The 21,326-nt window shown below is 43.5% G+C and overlaps 2 long non-coding RNA genes across 2 annotated transcripts; one reads left to right on the top strand and one right to left on the bottom strand.

Moving 5' to 3' along the window:
- Nucleotides 1–484: 484 nt before the first annotated feature.
- On the bottom strand, nt 485–5,719 carry LOC145429243 (uncharacterized). The gene is made up of 3 exons (XR_013909474.1): nt 5,627–5,719; nt 3,559–5,546; nt 485–3,432 (listed from the first exon to the last, which is right to left on the bottom strand). It is a non-coding gene; the product is annotated as an uncharacterized LOC145429243 (long non-coding RNA).
- On the top strand, nt 5,606–18,531 carry LOC145429244 (uncharacterized). The gene is made up of 3 exons (XR_013909475.1): nt 5,606–5,781; nt 13,958–13,997; nt 14,235–18,531. It is a non-coding gene; the product is annotated as an uncharacterized LOC145429244 (long non-coding RNA).
- Nucleotides 18,532–21,326: the final 2,795 nt, after the last annotated feature.

The following is a 21,326-nucleotide window of genomic DNA, read 5'->3' as shown; positions in this document are numbered from 1 at the left end:
CAACATCTGCGAACAAATATAATTCTATAAAGTGGTTCTATATAGTGTGTAACTGTTCATATAGAGCGTTATTACATTTATTGCTAATGCAATCATATGGCACATTGACTTTTAGATTAAATTTTAGATGGCACTCATGATCAGAAAGGTTGCCGACCCCTGCTGTAGTCTCTGTAAGCTCATCTTGTTAATGTTTTTATTTTTTTGTTTATCAATTTTATTATTCATATTATTGTCTATACACACACACACACACAGAGAGAAACTTCAGAGACACAAATCCATCCACATCCACCCCACCCACTGAAGTGTGGATAGACAGGTGCCCCCCTATAGGACGGAGTGATCCCAGGACGCGTTGAACCCATCACCAGATCACCAGCGAGCCCCAATGACAGACATTGATGGGTTTGTATCCTGAACCCATCCGCTGGAACGTTAAGACAATATAATTACACTGCAAGCAAGACGCAAGTAGGCAAACTTCTTCATGGTACTCGTGCACGGGAGAGAACCGGACAAACGCCGTTCCTTCGCTTGGCCCCAGTTGCTCTCGTCCGTTCTCCCGTACACTGCCCTTTTATTGAGGTTACATGAATATGCATAAGTTCACTAACATGTGACGTCTACATACACACAAAGAGTACCTTGCCTGTTGTGTGTGTGTGTGTGTGTGTGTGTGTGTGTGTGTGTGTGTGTGTGTGTGTGATCTGTGTGAGGTCAAGATGTGACCCTGTGAAGACTCCCCAAGGCTAGTGCCAGGACGTCTAACTCCATTTAACAAAAGGCTCTTATACTTAAACAGATATGCGTGTGCTTGCTATACCATAAATCAACAAGAAAAGATAAACTCTCCTAGGGAGTGTGATCTATGCCAGGACACTCTGGGGAATGTATGCACTCCCTTCTACAGCTACACAAAGTTAATACAGACCTCTTTAGGATGAAGCATTCTTTCAATCCACCAATGATTATATACTTCTAAGCATATATGAGTAAATATTTCTAAGCATAAATGACAATCAACAATACAAATCTAACAGACATGATGCAGGAAAAGGAGTTAAGAAGACCTCCCTGCTTCCCTGCATGTCCGTGTTGAAAATAGCCTGCTGGGTGCATGTGTTAAATGTAGATGTGTTGTTCTTCAATTTTGCAATATAATTATAACTTTGGAAATAAGTGCAAATCTCGTATTGCTACAGTCAATAAGACGATTGTTCATAGCTCCCGCTTTAAAATACATAACCTGACCTCATGAAAGGTAACAATTCAATGATAAAAACGGCATCCTTTAAATACTGTAAGGATAATTCTGGCTATAAAGCCACTGTATTTATATGAATTTCTCAAAATGTTCTCCTGACAACAGTTGAAAATATGACAACTTTGCAGCTGTTGGAAAGCTGTGTTATTAACATAAAACACCTGTATCTGCAACACATTCACAGTGGATGAGACACAAATGCAGAAGACAAAGCTTCTGGGTAAAAGACAAAAATCCAAATCTTTAGTCAAAAGATTTGGATTTTGACTAATTGGTTAAAAAAGAAAGTGGTTAAAAAAGAAAGACAACCAATCCACTAAACAGTGTACAGGGGTCATCAAATAGTAGTTCAATGAGTAGAGATTATTGGAAAGAAATTAACATGATTCACTGGTATTTGGCGGTTAGTCTTCGATGGTCCTCAGCAGAACAGAACCCCAACAGTGATTGACCCCCGGAGTCTAGATGCTAGTGGTGGAGATGAAAATGGGGGGATGAGAGGCGGTGATGGAGAGGAGGTGGGTTGCACAAAGGAGAATGACAGATGCGCAGTGAGAGTTAAAGTACATAGTGTGAATGCTGATAGGCCTGAAGAAGGCTGGGAGAAAGATCATTGGACTAGACCGATGATGTCATAAACAACCTGACAGCATGGGAAAGTGGAAGTAATGTAAAGCTTAGATTTAGCCGGCAACACCTGGGAGCAGACACATGTGAGACTATAGTTCTTCCTTATCCTTTAAATTACCATTTTATAATTGTTCGTTAAAATGACTGTAACTCCATCATTGTTTTTGCTAGAGAGAAAATGCAAAGTGTTTCAAAAAGAAGAGAAGCTGAGCTTTACATAGATATTTGGTGTATTGCAGTAGCATTAAGCATTCACAAGCTACTGCTGTCTGAACACAGAAAAATCAACTCGCTTAGATTTTACCATGGATGCTTTGCACTACCGTAACTCCTCAACCATTTGGGCTAGAGAGAGATTTCAAATGGTTACTGAACAATGAGAAGACAAGCTTTACAAAACTCTATGGTGCACCATTGCACAAGCAGTGACAGTCTAAACACGGGTATGAATTAGAGATGGCACGATACCACTTTTTTATGTCCGATACCGATACCGATATCATAAATTTGGATATCTGCCGATACCGATATGAATCCGATATAGTGTTTTTTAATCAACAAAACTGTTTTTTAAAATATCTTGCTGCATTTTGCAAGTCTGCAAGTTCATACTCAAGTTTAAAACAACAACTACACTAAAGCTATTCTGTTATACCTGTATACAAAAAAAATATTTCATAGTTCAGCAATACTGATCAATCTAATAAACTTAGACCTACACCATCCTCCCTATTCTGGTATTTTAAAGAGTACTTAGCGTAAATATTAAGCAACCTAACTAATAGGGTTCCAACTCCCAGCAACAACAAAAAGAAATAAATAAAAAATAGGGAACCACCCCTCACACTCCACCTCATGATGCTTAATCGACGTAATCAACCTTAATTTGATGCAGTGTGAAAAAAAATGCACAGAAATCAATTATTTTTCAAGAAATATTAAATAGATTCAACATCTTTCTTCAACAAAATTGCAGACTGCACAGATGGTACCTTCCCAAAGGAAAAAGTACTATAGCTTACTAGGGTATATATATTAGACTTAATAGTCACTATATACAGTAATTGACTTCTATTCATTTTACATCAAATTAAAACTTTGTGTGTCAGATAATTATTTATTAAAAGCTCGACATTTTAAATGAGAATAAGAAAGAAAAGTATGTCTTTGTGCCCCCTTTTCCCTGTTCATGCCCTATCGGCCCCCCTGGCTAAACTTTGCTAGATCCGCCCCTGCACAGTTACCAGCCGTCAGCTACGTAGAAAAAGATCCTCGAGTAGAAAGTAATATTAAATACATTCTAACAACAGCTGATCAAGCTTAAACGTTCTGCTGTTGTTCAGCCGCTGGTTTCCTCTTTCTGGCGCAAAGTGGACCAAAAACAAACGAGAGAGAGGACTCGCGACAGAAAAGCCGATCAGCTGATTTAAGCAGTTTCACGATTGAAGTAGCAGCCGGTGTTCCAGATCAACTGGCGTTTAGATCAACTGGCGTTGGTCGAACAGATGTGTGGCAGTCTTGCGTTTCAGGAGCTCCTACCGACAAACCAGCAAAAAAACGCCAAATGTGTCACCTGTGACACTTGTGAGGTTGTCTCAAACACACTCCGTCAGTCTTGATGCTGTTGAACAACAAAATGTTTAAAAATGTGGCGAGTTTACCTGGTGATATCCTCATGCGCGACGCGATCGCGAAAACAGCAAACAAGTAACACCACGCCGTTGTTGTTCACAGGACAGCAAGAGTAAACGATCGGGAGACCCTTGTCGTCGTTATCGTTCCCCTCGCACGGTTTATTTCACCGAATTCAGCGTTTTTGCTCCACAACTAAAGCGAGCAGTTTGCTCTGTGCACCAACATGGAGTCGAGTCAACCAGCGCCACCTCTGGCCAAGTGCCACAGCCTACAGCCAGATCAACTGGTGACACACATCTGCAGCACGTTTGAATTCGTGTCATGCACATTTGTACCTTTCAATTGTGTCTGTTTGTGCGTCATGCAAATAAACCTTTGAAATGATATCATGTATTTATTATCAGCCTACATTTGTACAAAATGCCAAATGACATACACATAAGAATCACCATCCTGATATCAACACTTTTGCCCATAAGAAAAATGTCGTGAACAAATATATGACACACCAATATTTCACCAGTGTTGTAACTCACATGTCGCCAGCATAGTCTGCCTGTGTCCCCCCTCTGCAAACGCACATTTCAGAGTTGGATGTGATATACAGTCTGCATAAGTGTGGTCAATCTAATAAACATTTATAAGGAGATGGCAGTTACTGTGAATGTACAGCAGTTACACAGTGATTAGTAATAAACAGTCAGACAATGACCCTGACAATCACATTCAATCTTGCAGATTGCACCTTCTGTGGAAAGTGGTACCACACGGTGTGTGTGGACTTCCCCTGTGCAGAAGGCGACTACAAATGTTGTGGGTGCTAAATAAACAGAAACAAATGATCCCTGTTGTCTTTGCTTACTGATTGTTTTCAGTGTTGACAATCCACATTGCTGGCATTGCATGTTTCAACATATTTGTGGGTAGATTTAGATGCACCACGTGTGAGTGCAGCCACTCAGCCTTTACTCAATGTGATCATAGCAGCAGGTGCAGATGTGTGTCACAAGTTAATCTAGTGGTAGGCTATGGTACTTGGCCACAGGTGGCAGCAGTGGACTGACCTGCATTGGGGACTGGTCCAGCTGCTATGTGGTAGTCAGTAGATGGGCTCCACATTGGGGATTATATGCAAGTTTTGGGGACTGTTTATTGCTGATCACTGTGTGACTGCTGTACATTCAGCGTAGCTGCCATCCCCTTACGGATCGTTATGGGATTGACCACACTTATGCAGACTGTATATCACATCCAACTCTGAAATGTGCGTTTGCAGAGGGGGGACACAGGCAGACTATGCTGGCGACATGTGAGTTACAACACTGGTGAAATATTGGTGTGTCATATATTTGTTCACGACATTTTTCTTATGGGCAAAAGTGTTGATATCAGGATGGTGATTCTTATGTGTATGTCATTTGGCATTTTGTACAAATGTAGGCTGATAATAAATACATGATATCATTTCAAAGGTTTATTTGCATGACGCACAAACAGACACAATTGAAAGGTACAAATGTGCATGACACGAATTCAAACGTGCTGCAGATGTGTGTCACCAGTTGATCTGGCTGTAGGCTGTGGCACTTGGCCAGAGGTGGCGCTGGTTGACTCGACTCCATGTTGGTGCACAGAGCAAACTGCTCGCTTTAGTTGTGGAGCAAAAACGCTGAATTCGGTGAAATAAACCGTGCGAGTGGAACGATAACGACGACAAGGGTCTCCCGATCGTTTACTCTTGCTGTCCTGTGAACAACAACGGCGTGGTGTTACTTGTTTGCTGTTTTCGCGATCGAGTCGCGCATGAGGATATCACCAGGTAAACTCGCCACATTTTTAAACATTTTGTTGTTCAACAGCATCAAGACTGACGGAGTGTGTTTGAGACAACCTCACAAGTGTCACAGATGACACATTTGGCGTTTTTTTGCTGGTTTGTCGGTAGGAGCTCCTGAAACGCAAGACTGCCACACATCTGTTCGACCAACGCCAGTTGATCTAAACGCCAGTTGATCTGGAACACCGGAGAGCAGAGGCAGTCGCTTGTTAAGCTTAACGTGGGAATGCTTTACAAACATTCAGAGATGGACTTACACACTTGCTTTACTTCTCTCGGGGATAACTTTGTCAGAGATGAAATGCCAGGTTGCTAGCGAAGCTCCACATGCTATCCAGACCACCGACAGGTCCCGCATGCCACAGCTGCTCTATCACGTGATGCATACTGCTCCGACTGCTAACGTTCTGAGGTGAGTTACGGCGTGTTGCAAGTTTTGTGAGGTGCTTTCGTGATATTTAATGGATCGGATTACATTTTTTATTTTTCTCCGATATCCGATCCAGTAATTTAGGTCAGTATCGGACCGATACCGATACGTAATATCGGATCGGTCCATCTCTAGTATGAATTGATGACACATGTAGTACAGAGAGGCGGGTGTAGAGAAGTGGCAAAGACCAAAGACGCCTGGAGATTTGTTATATAAAAGGAACAATATATTTAAAAAAACTGGGTGAGCTAGGCTCAAAAACATTTTTTGTACATATTTAGTATGGTTCATATTTAAAGTTGATGTTGTGTTACATTTTGTTCATGGTGAATATCAGTTTCCACTTAACTATAAATCTAAAAAAACGCAGTCAATTTTCTTTCCACTTTAAGCTGCTGTTACATTGTCACAACAATACAGTAGTGTAAAATAATTGTGAGATACTGAAAGCTGAGGTTATTCTGAAAGAAGGGGCAAAAGGGTTCACTCTTAGTTTCTGACACTTTTACAACCAAATTGATCAAATAAATCCAGGCGGCCTAAATGATACTGGGTAAAATAATAATAATAAAAAAAAAAACACAGGGGGGGGGGGGGGGGGGGGGGGGGGTTGAACTTGTGCAGATCTTCATTACAAAAGAACACTGAAACTGAAAAACATTAAAGCAAAAAATTAACAAAGGGTCACAGCTGAGTATATTTATTGAATTACCACCAATTACAAAAAAGGAAAAACTTGTAAAGGCAGCAAAGTAAACTGAGCAGAATACAGAAAGACAAGTGATTACAAAATAAATAAGGTAATGACTTCAACCTCTACCTGGATTACTTAAATATTTTATAAATTCAGTTCAGTTCAATTCAATTTTATTTATACAGCGCCAAATCACAACAGTTGCCTCAAGGCGCTTTATATTGTAAGGTAGACCCTACAATAATACATATACAGAGAGAACCTCAGCAATCATATGACCCCTGTGAGCAAGCACTTTGGTGACAGTGGGAAGGAAAAACTCCCTTTTAACAGGAAGAAACCTCCGGCAGAACCAGGCTCAGGGAGGGGCGGGGCCATCTGCTGCGACTGAGAGAAGGAAGAGGGAAAAATGACATGCTGTGGAAGAGAGACAGAGATTAATAACAAGTATGATTCAGTGCGGAGAGGTCTATTAACACATAGTGAATGAGAAAGGTGACTGAAGAAGAAATACTTAATGCATCATGGGAATCTCCCAGCATCCTCCCCCCTATTGCACCATAGCTTAGCGAGATGTTAGTGAGTGGGTCTAACATCTCAGGGTCACCTGATTCAGCCCTAATGATATGCTTCAGCAAAAAGGAAAGTTTTAAACCTAATCTCAAAAGTCCATCCGTCAATGTCTATCTGCTGAATTCAAATTGGAAGCTGGTTGAACAGAAGAGGGGCCTGAAAGCTGAACACTCTGCCTCCTATTCTACATTTACAAATCTTTGGGTTACTTAACGTAATACCTGGTTCTTTGATAACAGAGTGAGGTGTTTCACTATGGGAATCGCCTCGGCGTGACCAACTACGGAAGCTCCAATGACACCACGTCTGTCTATGACAGACCTGTCGAGCCGTGCTCAGGGCTCCGCCCCCTCGTGCTAACACGGCCGACCAGCTCCTCCTAACTCATTCCAAGCAGATTTCTTTCCGTGCCTAAGCAAGGAGGGAACTGTTGGTGAAACACCTCACTCTGTTATCAAGGAACCAGGGATTACGTTAAGTAACCCAACGTTTTTTTTCTAACTTCGCTCGGTGTTTCACTATGGGAGATATGGCCCACTCCCGGATTGCGCCAGCTCCCGAAGCTACTCTCCAGTGCTACTCCAGGATCTCAGGTCGAACCTGAGGCACCAGAATCCAGCACCGTCTGAGCCAGGGATGACTGTGCAACATCCAGCCGATAAAACCGGCCAAACGGGTGCGGTGTAGCCCAGCTTGCTGCCGCACAAATATCCTGGACTGATACACCTCTGAACAACGCCCAGGATGTGGCCACACCCCTAGTGGAGTGTGCTCGGAGTCCCGGGGGGGCCTGCAAGCCCTTACAGCTATAAGCCAGAGCTAAGGCCTCTACAATCCAATGAGCTAGCCTCTGGCGTGATACGGGCCTGCCCTTGTGAGGGGAGGCCCAGGAAACAAACAGCTGATCCGACTTCCTGAATCCAGCTGTTCTGTCAACATAAGTCCCCAAGGCCCAGACAGGGCACAAAGTGTTCAGCCTCTGCTCCCTCTCGGAAGAGAATGGAGGGGGGTGAATAGCTAGGAGCTCTACTGTAGAGCACCTGTATGATGTTTCCAACACTTTAGGGACAAAGGCTGGGTTAGGCCTCAGGAGTGTTTTAGTGAGTCCCGGGGCCAACTGTAGATAAGAGGGGTGAATAGACAGAGACTGTAATTCACTAACTCGCTTGGCTGTGGTTAGAGCCAACAGCAGAGTGGTTTTAAGAGAGAGAAACTTCAACCCCACTGCCCCAATAGGCTCAAAGGGGTGGTGGGAGAGGGCGTCTAAAACGACTGACAGATCCCATAAAAGGGACCAGTGGTCTAGAAACTGGGAGCGTTCGACGTGCCCCTCTCATGAAGCGACTTACAAGGGGGTGCTGCCCAGCAGGTTTATCACCAAACCCCACGTGGCAGGCTGAAATAGCTGCTAAATAAACCTTTATAGTGGAAAAAGCTTTCCTTTTGTCCAGCAAGTCTTGAAGAAAACACAACAGCTCCACCACTGAACACTGAAAAGGGATAATCTGCTTTTCATGGCACCACTCTTCAAAAACATGCCATTTACTGCTGTAAATGGAACGAGTGGAGGAGGCTCTGGCATTCTGAATGGTTTCAATAACCTTCGGAGGCATGCCTGCTGCCTTCAAATTCCACCTTTCACGGGCCAGGCCCAGAGAGCAACCTGGTCTGGATGGGGATGGTATATCTCCCCCCGCGCCTGAGACAGAAGGTCCCTGCGGATGGGGAGTGGCCATGGCTCGTCCACCAGAAGCTGGATGATTTCTGCTATCCAGTGTTTGGATGGCCACCGTGGAGCTATTAAAATCAGAGACAGCCCCTGATCCCTCACTCTGATCAGTGTTGGGGAGATCAGGCTGAGGGGAGGGAAAGCATACAGCAGAGTTTTTTGGCCATGGATGGGCCAGCGCATCCATGCCCAGTGGCGCGTGTGCGTCTGACAGGGAGAAAAACAGGGGGCACTGTGTGTTTTCTCGCGAGGCGAAGAGATCTACGGCAGCCCGGCCGTATCTCTGCCAAATCTGCTCCACCACCTGTGGGTGAAGCCTCCATTCTCCGAACAGTGGATTTCCTCTGGACAGGAGGTCCGCCCCCCTGTTCAGAATTCCTGGCACGTGAGTTGCCCGAAGGGAGAGGAGCCGAGTGCTGCTCCACATAATTATTTCCCTGGCTAACCTGTGTAGCTGCCGGGAACGGGTGCCGCCCTGGCGGTTGATATAAGCAACTACAGTGGAGTTGTCTGTTTTCACTAAAACATGTTGACCCCGGAGATACGGCAGAAAATGCCGTAAGGCTAGGAGCACCGCGCGGAGCTCCAGCACATTTATGTGATTCAGAGTAAGTCTCTGTGACCAAACGCCATTCACTGCTCTGCCCATCATAGTTGCACCCCAACCTGACAGGGATGCATCTGTGGTCAGCGTCACCCTGGATGATACTGCCCCGAGCGGTGCCCCCGCCGCGAGAGCTGTCGGGCTCCTCCAGAGCCGCGATACACGGCTGCGTTATTTTTACACCACGACTGAGATGTCGGCGAGGGCACAGCTGCAGAGAAGCGACCCACCACTGAAAATCTCTCATCATAAGCAGCCCCAAGTGTACCACCGATATCACCGAGGCCATGAGGCCGAGGAGGCGGAGACAGAGTCGGAACCGCACGACTTTCCCCAGCTGAAAACAGGAAAGACAGTGAGTGAAGGATGCGATCCTCCGCTCTGAACGTGCGATACGATAAGAGATGGAGTCTATTCTGAGCCCCAGATACTCTGTAGACTGTGCGGGTTCCAAGTGGCTCTTTTCCAGGTTGATAGTGAACCCAAGCTCCGTGAGGTGATTCACCACCACCCCGGAGTCTTTGATCGCCTGCTCGCGCGATCGTGAGCATATTAGATAATCGTCTATGTAAGAAAATATTCTGATGCCGCTGTTCCTTAACGGAGACAGCGCTGCCTCCACACATTTGCTGAACACCCTCGGAGCTAAGGATAGCCCGAATGGGATAGTTTGAAACTCGTACGCTACGCTCTGATAACCGAACCTGAGATATTTCCTGTGTGGAGGATAAATGGTGATGTGAAAATATGCATCTGATAGGTCGATTGTAACAAACCAATCGCCTGTGTGAATTGAACGACAAAGCGTCTTGTGTGTGAGCATTCTGAACGTGTACTTTCTTAAATGCTTGTTTAACACACGCAGATCCAGAATAGGACGGAGCGACGTTCCGTCCTTTTTCGGGATGAGGAAATACCGGGAGTAAAAGCCCTGCTGAGCTTCTTCGCTCAGAACCGCTCCGATCGCCTGTTTGTGTAACAGGGAGGATATTTCCTCCTCCAGCACATTCGCTGAATCGCGACTGGCCACAGAAGCTAACACTCCGCCGAATCTCGGTGGTTTTGCCGCAAACTGTAGTCTGTAACCATGGGAAATGGTTGACAAGACCCAGGGATGAACTGCAGCTGCGCCCGCTCGCAGCGCAGCTGGAGCGGGCCTCTGAAGAAGCGGTAGCGTGACGTCACCCCTGTCTCCCGGAAGGAGTTGGGGCTCTCCCCCTCGGGAAGAGCGTGAGCTCCCCCCGCTGGGAACAAAGACAAATTGAAGTGATTTTCTTTTGTTTTTATTTTGAAACTGGGGGGACATTCTGCCCTTGGCAAACTGCCTGGCTGCAGAAATGCACGTTTTATTTCTTTTGTTACCCCCAAACCACAGTGAAGTGTCTGATGACTCTGGGCAGTGCTTGGTGACACAGACAGAGTGCTTAGAAGTGTTTGGTGACACTGCGCCATTTGTCCACAAGTCTGTCCTCCCTGAACTGGAGGAGGAGACTGAGAGGGTGCTCCTGGTGAACTGGAAACTTCCGGAGGCCCTGAACTTTGGAGTGATTTGGTTACCCCTTCTAACACCTTCCTTCTCTTTGGGGAAGAAAAGAGGGGTGACACAGAATGCTGCAGGTGTGCTAGGCTGACCGCTTCTTTTTCCCCTCTCCGGGGTGTGACGGCTTGTTCTTTGCAGCAACTGCTGCAAAGGAATGCTTGCCCCAAGGTCTTCGGTTCTCTACCTTGGCCTGGTGGGCACCCTGCTGGTCTCCTGCTCCTCTCTGCATTCTGACCCCACTCTGTCTCCCTCTCACAGCTGCTGCTGTTGCTGCAAAGCCAGCTCTTGGCGCCTGCTGGGGCTGAGAGTTAGGTTTTCTGGGTAAGCAGAAGTTGAATGCTTCACCCTCCTGCTTTCTGCGGGTGCTTGTTTCTCTCATTCTCTCCAGGGCTGGGCCAAAGAGACCCTTGGTTGGGTCATAGGTTGCATCCATGACCTCAGCCTTCTGAGCATCACCTAGGCCTGACAGGTTTAGCCACAAGGCTCTCTCACCCGAGACTGCAAGGCCCATAACGCGACCACACCCTTGGACTGCTCCCCTGGAGGAGCGACGAATGAGATCATTAACCACGCAGATTTCATCCCAGAGGGCTGGGTTCGGGGAACCCGAGTCAAGCTGACGGCCCATGTCTTCCAGAATTTCTGCCTGATATGCTGATAGCAGTGTGACTGCATTAAGCGAGCATGCTGACTGTGCAGCATATTTGTATGTCCTTAGATAAATAGATGCCGTGAGGCGATCTATCTTGTTGGGCAAAGAAATGCTAGAAGAAGCTGAGATTGCCCTGCGGTTAGGGTGAAGGTGATACGCCACTGAAGGCTCCACTGCTGGGGGTTCGGTCAGCCCCAGTTCACCCATCCCCTGGATCTCAAGCTTAGAGCAGCCCTTGGTCGGAAGCTTGCTTTTAAAAGGGCTTGACCAATTGCGACTCATTTCTTTCATGCAGGCTGGGACTGCTGGCAGAAGCTGCTTTGATGGCGGCAAGGCTGGTGGGAGCCTCTTGCCGTCATACAGGTCGCGTTCTGCCCCTTCGGCATCCTGGGCGGCTGGCCATGGGATGCCTAGCTTGGCAGCAGCCCGTTTGCAGACCTCGTACAAATTGCTGTCCACCAGGGGTGCAACTTCAGCCCCACTCGGTGGCCTGGACTGCTGGGGAGGAAAGGTAGAGTCATCCTCCTGTTCCTCATCCATGTCCTCCAGGTCGAGGAGGTCGGAGTCGGCATCGCCCTCCGCATCCTCGCCACCCGGCTCGCCCACGTTTTGATCGAGGAGGTCCTCGAATGATGGGGGCATGAGCGGGGACTCTTCTTCCATCATGTCCGCCCAGCTTGTGGAGGCTCGTGGATGACGGATATCGCTCGTAGCAGTAGCAGCATACAGGCAGCAGTGACTGTTCGTTACTGCTACTCTCAGCCTCATTTCCAGGACTTTCTCTGGCATCAAAGCACAGTGTGGGCATCCCTGAGGGTCCGCCAGTGAAGCCTGAGCATGCTTGGCACCCATACAGACGATGCACATTGGATGAGGGTCCCTGCCCGAGATGGTGGCACCGCATGATGCGGGGCACGGGCGGGATGCAGCCTCTTTAGCCTTCGGCTCCGACCTTTTGGCGGGAGTAGGAGCCGTAGACATGGTTAGCGGAAAGGGGTGAGACTAGGCTACACCAGGCTCGTCTCGACACATTAGCCCGTAAGTAGCTAGGACTAGCAGCGGGTGTTAAATCTGATCTAGTCGCGGCGGGAGTCAGCTCGTCGTGACACGTTAGCTGCACTCCGCTAGCCAATATCGTTAGCAACTTAATGCTAACCGAACCCTAGGTCGACCAACAAGCTAATGCTAGTGAGACGCTAATGTGGTTCGTGGCCTGCTAACAAGTTAATGCTAGCCGGACACTGAACGAACAGCTCGCCGTAACGCATTAGCCCGAGTCACACAACGTCGGCTACCTCGCTAACTAAAACCAGGAACCGCTGGGACAGCTCGCCTGACGCGGTTGCTGTTCCACAGTGCAACTCTAAGTACACTTCTTTCGAAGGACTTACTCAGCACGATCCAAACTGGAACCGGAAAAACTGCGTTCGGCGACGTACTCCTACACGGGACACCTGAGAACTGTTAAGCAGCTAATCAAGTTAGCCTGGATGCGCTGAGGGAGCTCAAAGTAGTTTCTCACGGGAAGAAAGCGAGAATGAGTTAGGAGGAGCTGGTCGGCCGTGTTAGTACGAGGGGGCGGAGCCCTGAGCACGGCTCGACAGGTCTGTCATAGACAGACGTGGTGTCATTGGAGCTTCCGTAGTTGGTCACGCCGAGGCGATTCCCATAGTGAAACACCGAGCGAAGTTAGAAAAAGAACCACCAACATTTTGTCTTTAGATTAGATTGTCTTTTTGGGAATTCCTCAGTTTACTCTGCCCAGTTAGCTGGTCCAGTAGTCTTCCTTCCTTCTTTTCAGGCTATTTCACATGTATATTTGGCATTTTTGGCATCTCCCTGTCAGTGGACGAAATGTGATCCTGTAGTCCACAAAAACTTGAAACACAACAGTCAACTTAAATCCTGTCTTGAGATTGTCTTGAGAAGTCCAACTCCAGGTCCAGTCTTGTCTGCTGTAGAGGACTTGTTTTTGAGAACCTGCACTTTATTGGAAAGCTTTTTTTCCCCATCTAATCCAAATATCACTTTTTGAAGAAATTCAGATGTGTATCACAGGCTCTTAGGCTATCTCAAGTTTAAACCGTAGATCAAGTGTGTGTGTGTGTAGACAATAATATGAATCAAAGCCAAGTGATGATACCAGCATTTTCAGGGAGATCCATCTCATCTGCTGCCTCATGCCTCACAATGTAGGTGCCCAACACTATTTTCTTAATTTGTCTCACAGGGCCAGAATCAGTACTGCATGGCAGAAAGTGCACACACATTAACACTTATACCTATAATATAAATTGGCAGTATTAATGAAACAATTTACAAATGATATAAGGTTGGTAATTATCTATATTTTCCATTTTCAGTAAATCCTAAGAGAAGATCAGAACCATCAATGAATAAACAGTAAGTAAAATTTAGTGTATATTAACACTCATAACTTGTTTGCACCACAGATCTCGTCTTATTGTGGTTCATGGAGAAAAAATTCCATGGTTTACTAGTGGAGAAAAATGGCAGTATTAATAGCACACTGATAATAGTTCCACCTCAACCATAACTCAAAAGTCCCATTTTCTGTATAAACAATGTGGACAGGTTTTTAAAATCAAAAAATGCTGTGTAAATTTTTTTTTTTTACAGATTTTCTTTGTCAGTTGGGCTCCAACGGTGTTGCAACTTACAAGAACTCTGTAATACGGCTGTCAGGATCTTCATTTAATTAGAGCCGCAATGCTTTCAGTATGTTGCCCCACCTTACTTCAATTGTGTGAAAGACGGTTTTTAAACTAATTATTTTATTTACACTATCCTGTAAATGTACATAAATTCTCTGCACAAGACACATTTTATATATGCAACCTGTATAGCTCTTGTCCTATTTCCAGGATCATTGTTGCATTATTATTATTTTTTTAATCAACATTCTGTGCAGAAGAAAAATGAAGCATCAAACGCTCCTTTTTAAGTCCACAGATCCTTAAGCAGAAACCCTGGAATAAGAAAGTTTAGAATCACAGACATGATAGCTGCTACCTCTGGGATTTTACATTTCATCAAGCAGACTAAAAGATATAAAGCCTGGTTATGTCAAACTTGCTTCCTGAGGTTTACACCTCAGTGTCAAGAGCTTAAACAATCATAAACTCATTCAACATGCACACCTTGTGCATGGTTGCCATGATCTGTCTGATATTGTGTCCTGCTGTCCCCCCTTCTTTCTAAACACCCATAGTAGTTTGCTGGAGTAATGCTCCAGTTGGACCAAAAAGATTTAGACTAGAGGACTGTGGTGATGCGGGTGAACTCTGCATTAACCTGAAAACACATATTAGCCAAGTGTATCTCAGAGCAAGCTAAAACTGATGTTGATCAGCTATAACATATTCTAGGTAAGAACATCTGGTTTTGGTTGGAAGTTTTCAGGTGCAGAGTCACTGACTAGTATGTTGTATGTTATACAGAATGAGTATTGTAATATAAGCAGAACAAGCGTATAATGCCCACTCTTTTTATCGTATTCACAAGAATTACAGCTACAATCAATTTCTGATGCCAGCCCATGTAGTATGTCTCCCTTAAGCTTGGAGCTTGGACTTAGAAGTGTGCTGTAGAACGCTCGATTCGCTCTCTCTAAACTAAATCTGTATCTCATAACTGAACTGAGATATTTTGAAGTTTGATGGCCATGGATGGGATCTAAGGGTAGAGCTGTGTCTCCTCCAACTCCTCCTCTTGCACTGAAAAAAAGGGATTGGCCAGCTCTAGGATTTACGTGAGCATCATGTATTTAACACAAGTGCCTCATGCTTTAAAGTTAAGTGTAACTGTATAGCGTAGAAACTACATGATATGCAGAGAGGCTAGATTAAATTGTTCATATCATGTTCGAGTGAAGTAAGTCAATAATATAGCAATGTTAAATCCGGCGACACTGCACGGTATTTCAGTCTTGCGCGCTTTGGATCGTGGTCTCAGTCAAGTCGAGCAGCCACCTCTACTTTTTTTGGTATACCGAAAAAAGTAAATTGGCTGGTTGTTACATTAAAAAAGTCTAACTTGTAATTTGAACACAATAATTTCATGTTTCTATGAACGTAATTAAATCATGAAGGATCTGTACGAAATTCAACAACTTAATTTGTTCTTGTTGCGATGACATGATACAATCTAGTAAGAGTGGTTAGTTGCTGAACTCATGAAATTCATAAGATTGCATGCGATGTCAAACTACAGGAAAATCACTGGAGTTAGAGGCAGACAACCATACACACACAAAACAAAAAAATTCTGCATCAAGCCTCGAAATCATAGCTTTCCTACTTTTGTTAAGCCTGGATTGGTGGCATCGTGGTTAATGCTGTTGCTTCACAGTATGAAGGTCCTGGATTCAAATCCGCAATATGGCTAGTTTGTAGTGGTTTCTCTCTGGGTCTACTGGTTTCCTCCCACAGTTAAAAGTCATGCAGTTATTATAGTTAAGTTAATTGGTGATTCTAAATTACCTGTAAATGCAAATGGTTGTTTGTCATGTGATAGACTGGTGAGCTGTCCAGGGTGTACCCTGCCTCATAACCTATCACTTCAGGGTTATTTCCCAGCCAGGATAAAGATAGGAGGATGGTAGTTGTTGTAGATCCATTCAACTTTCATGGTAACCAGACTCTAGACTTTGTTGAACATTATGTAGTATTTAGGTGACCAAGTAGTACTGCAGTAAAAGTTATTGAATAGTGGTGAAATAAAATGACAAAATTGTGAAGGATTAAAATATTCCAAGAGCTCAACTTACTTCATCTAAACATGTTTCAATTGCGTTTTTGAACACAAAATGCACAGGTTTATTGAATATGAAAAAATTGTGTTGATTTAACTAAGTTGTTTACATTTCTGCCAAAGCAAAACATTTGTGTGCAACCAATGTCCACTACTGAATTAAGTAAATCCAACATGGCCTTTATTTCAGTGTGTCTGACTCATTCTGAAGGTAAATAACTTTAACCGTGCTCTTGTCTTTGATCTCTGAAGTTGCTGACAAGTTCACAAACTCTTTGTCAAACTCACTGTCTCTATCCTTCAGTCTGAAATTGCCAGACAATGCAAAGTTCCTTCTAATCTCTTTGTTAAGGACTTCAGCTGAATCAGGTATTCCAGTGGGCAGAATTAACTTTGATGCATTGTCAACTCCAAGGACAACTCTCAGGACTGCAGCCATCTTGTGTTCACTCTGATAAAAAAGGACACATTTCTTAAGGAAACTGTTTTAATTTTCACCAGTTTTGTATTGAGTTTAAATTTGAAATGAGAAAACCATTGCATTTCTATATGATCTAAATTTGTTTTATTTCTTGTATCTTTCCTCTCTTCCCTCTTTTTTCCCCCTTCACTTTCATTTCTGGCATTTCCCCCTCTGCTTTAAAAACAGGTTTGTATGACAGCCAATAATAACAATATCATAATAATGACAAAAATATTGGCATTGGCCAGTGGTACCTCTCCACCTCCTAGTAGATAAACCTTTCAATTTCAAATCAATTGCAATATTCTATGTTGCTTTAGGCAAGTTACCTAAAATCCAATAAATCAGACAATATTTATGTTTCTTGCATGAAACAATAGATTGCAAACCTGGAAGTCATTAATATGCAAACACAATGAAATCTTTAAATCCTCACATGAAAAAAAGGATTGTTTGACCATCAAAACTTGTATTTGGTGTAAATTTGCAGAACAGGCTATATGACTACTAGCAAGCTTGTCCACTATATCATTGTAGTCTGTCTGTCAGTGCGCCCCAGGGTGGCTGTGGCTACAATGTAGCTTGCCATCACCAGTGTGTGAATGTGTGTGCGAATGGGTGGATGACAGGTTGTGTAAAGCGCTTTAGGGTCCTTAGGGACTAGAAAAGCGCTATACAAATACAGGCCATTTACCTTTTTTTTTTTTTTTTTTACCATTATGCCCAAGTAGCTGAAGAGACTTAAGTATGGGAACATATTGAAATGTTTTGTTGAACCTTGCCTCTAGAACATACTCAACAGGTTCCACAACATTAAACTTTTCCTCACAGAATTGCTTAAGTTTGAAATCTGATGCTAGTGGACGTCCCTTAGATTTAGCTTGGACCAAAGGACTGTTGCTAGAAATGGCAAGGCTGAGTTCCTTAATTATAACCTGAAGATTATACTTAAAAAAATCTCAACCGTTGTATTATGTGATATCAGTGCTGTAGCAGAGGCAAAAATGAAACCTTCAAGTAACTTTTGAGAAATTGGACAAGCCAATTTTTTAATCAATTTTTCATTTGGTACAACTTCACATAAATTATGTAACTTCTATGTCAGAGGCAATTTCTCCAAGATAAGTTGACTGTTCTTCGCATAACTGAGGTGCTCAATTTTCATCACCATCACAAGAGTTTGCAGTTCGTCTTGTAATCGGAAGGTTGCCGGTTCGAGCCCCGGCTCGGACAGTCTCGGTCGTTGTGTCCTTGGGCAAGACACTTCACCCGTTGCCTACTGAATCGATTCTAGAACGTAAATATCTGGTATTGGAAGAATCAAAATTTCAGTATCAATCCACACACCACTATTTTTCAATGTGTTTCCAGTCTGTGAACTGCAGGTCCTGAGCTAGTGATGAGCAAATGAAGCTTTCTGAAGCACTGAAGCTTGTATTGAAAAACTATTTCAACACAGTTCCCCTTGGTGACATCTGGTGGCCAAAAATATGAAGAGCAGCTTGAACCTACAACTTGTAATGAACTGCTTCATTATGCCCAGTTAACAGAGCTGAATTGACAGCCTCTGTTTGATATCATGTGACAGTTCTGTCTGATATCGGGCTGATATGGTGTTTTGAAGGTGTATTTTTTGTTGAAAAAATGATGTTATACCCATTTTAATAATATTGATGAATACATTTTCCTTGTTTAAACATGTGCCATGGTGTGTTCTCCTTTTGCTTGTGACTTCTTGATGGTTTTTTACTAATTAAAAAAAAAAAAAACCCACACAATAAATAACAATGTACAACACATTATAATAGCTTGGGAGTATGCTTGTACTGTGAGGCCACGTGATTATGCAATTACCAGCAGACAGATTCGTTTATATAAAATATACCAAGGGCGTAGATTTGGTTTTGGCATTGGTGGGGACAGATGATTCAACCACCGAACCCTGCCCTGTTTCTTTTTTTCCCCTTTTTGTCTTTGCTTCTTGATAAAAAGGAGAAATATACTTGCCTACATATGCTATTCTACATGCTTTTAAACCATTTAAAATTACAATTCATAGTTTTACATTTGAAATTATATAATGTTAAATTACTATTAAACAAATGACTGACTAAGTATTTTAGGCTTTAGTTTACTTCAGCCATATTTCATATAAATCAGGCATCATACAAACATAAAAATAGCTTCAAATACAGTCATGACAATAAAAGAATATGACTTTAAGGAATTAACAACATTACTTCAGTTGTAGTACACCAACATCTCTTATACATTAGCACTAAGGGAACACTGAATGACCTGCTGGTTTTTGTCCATAAAGCTACTCATCTAAGATTACCACAAAGTAAAAGATCTCTCAGCAAAATTATGCAACATTTTAGGCACTGTTGCTCCGATCAAATCAGTGAGCTGGGATTTTTTATTCCAAACATGAACTACTGTTACAGAAACAGACATGGACTACTAGTGTCCCACACAACAACTCAATGTGGACTATGTGAAGGGGCCACACACATGCCTTCTCCTCTCGTTAACTGAGGTAAACTGCTGGCATATCTATATATACATCTATACTGTCCAGTCTCTCCTGGTGGACATGGCATACAGCAGCATTGTTTAATCTCATTCGAGTCATTGTTGACCTTACCCATCTTTTTAGTCTTCTGAGAGCACTGAAGCTTCTTTCAGCCTCAGTACATGCGTGTTATCCTCAGATTAAAATTATTACTATGTGCTTGATGTGCCTCAGCTTTGGCCCTGGCTCTTCCCCTCTGACTGCACTAGGACATATTGCCACCTGATAAAATAACACATTGATTCATGCCATATTCTTTGTCAAATAAACACTAATGAATCAATTTACATCAGCAGCTGACAATTGTCATGATAATAAATACTAGTTAATCTACAGCACCAAATCATCAGTCAGTCACCTGTGACCTCGCCTCTTCACCTCTGTCTGAGCTACAACATGGCAGAGCTGCCTGTCACCTGATGAATAACAGTGAGACATTCCAAATACATGCAGTCACACATGTGCTTCAAATACAGTAATTGAACCATCAAGTCATCATCCAATTTCACCTGTGATCTTGTGTCACCATTGTTGGTTGGAATATTTGCAAAATCATGACTACCATGATATTTTGTCTCAAAAATTAACCCTATGAATATGTCAGCACCATTAGGATGAAATTATTGTGTCACCAACATTTAACGTTAGATATATAATTTTAACAGCCTCTGTAAACTAATATCCTGGCTGCTCAAGGCTGCCGTTTTCTCTGACAGTTTCAATCAAAATTAGAAATGCTACTGTGGGAGACTGAGGTAACTAATAGTGCCGCCTGCATAGCCTGTAACGTTATTGTGACGGACACATTTTATGAGTGAACTTGGCTTTAAGTGACTTACAGGTAGTGATGTGACGTTCTGTATCGAGGCTTCGAAGCTTGTGTCGAGTAATGGAGGGGGCGTTTCCGCGATGCGCGTATCGAGGCTTGCTTCATTTATGGGAGGAGCTGAAAATGATGACGTCCGAAGCCTCGCTGCCCGGCTGTACCACGTGACTGGTTCATGAAGTGGTTCGAATTTGCCGCGAGCTATGACAGCGATACAAACCCCTCAGACTTCATTCTAAATGTGGGTGTTTGATGGAGAGTTGCGGTTAGTGAGAGTTTGGAGACAGTTTGGAGGTTTATGAGAGTGAGGAGAGAAAGTCAGGAGAGAATGGAGCCAGCTAAGAAGAGGAGGATGTCCTCCCCTGTGTGGGAACATTTTGATCTTATATCTCCCAACAAGGTATGTAAATTTCTACAGAAGATGTATTTTCATAATACTGATGGTGCAATACAATTTATGTTAAGCGGCTTTACTTTTGTACAAGGTGGAGTGTTTGCTATGTGCCAGGGAGCTGGGATATAACAACAACACCTCATCCATGCTTAGGCACTACAGAGCTTTGCATGAGAATAAGGGGAACACTGATTGTGGAGCAAGACCAGGTGAGCATCAAATGCCATGATAATATAGCATGCAGTAATGTTACTAAATGAGATAACGATATTATACAATGCAATAAGTTACGTGTGTGATATTTATATTTGTGCTTTGTTCTGCTGAGGAAAGACAATAAAGACAATCTCAAATAGATGAAGACCTGGTTAGCATGGTGATTGAGGACTCCCAGCCATTTAGCATTGTGGAGGACAAAGGATTTAAAAGATTTGTTAAATCATTAAATCCTAGCTATGTTCTCCCCACTAAAGGTTATAGAAGCAGTGAAAATTTAGTTTTTACAGAATAAAATGTGAACAGGCAGGACTGAGGCCTCAGTGTGTAGCTGTCCATACCTCAACGTTACAAAAGCACCACCACTGTCCACACCCCAACCACACCTCACAGTAAATGATCATTTCCATTTTAAGCATTTCCAAATGATCATTTTCCATACTGCCAGTATAAATATACACAGTATACTGCCATCACTACAATAT

The sequence above is a fragment of the Astatotilapia calliptera genome, chromosome 6 (genome assembly GCF_964374335.1).
Source record: "Astatotilapia calliptera chromosome 6, fAstCal68.1, whole genome shotgun sequence".
NCBI lineage: Eukaryota > Metazoa > Chordata > Actinopteri > Cichliformes > Cichlidae > Astatotilapia > Astatotilapia calliptera.
The sequence above is the reverse complement of the archived record's forward strand: the minus strand, read 5'-3'. Positions and strand labels throughout refer to the sequence as shown.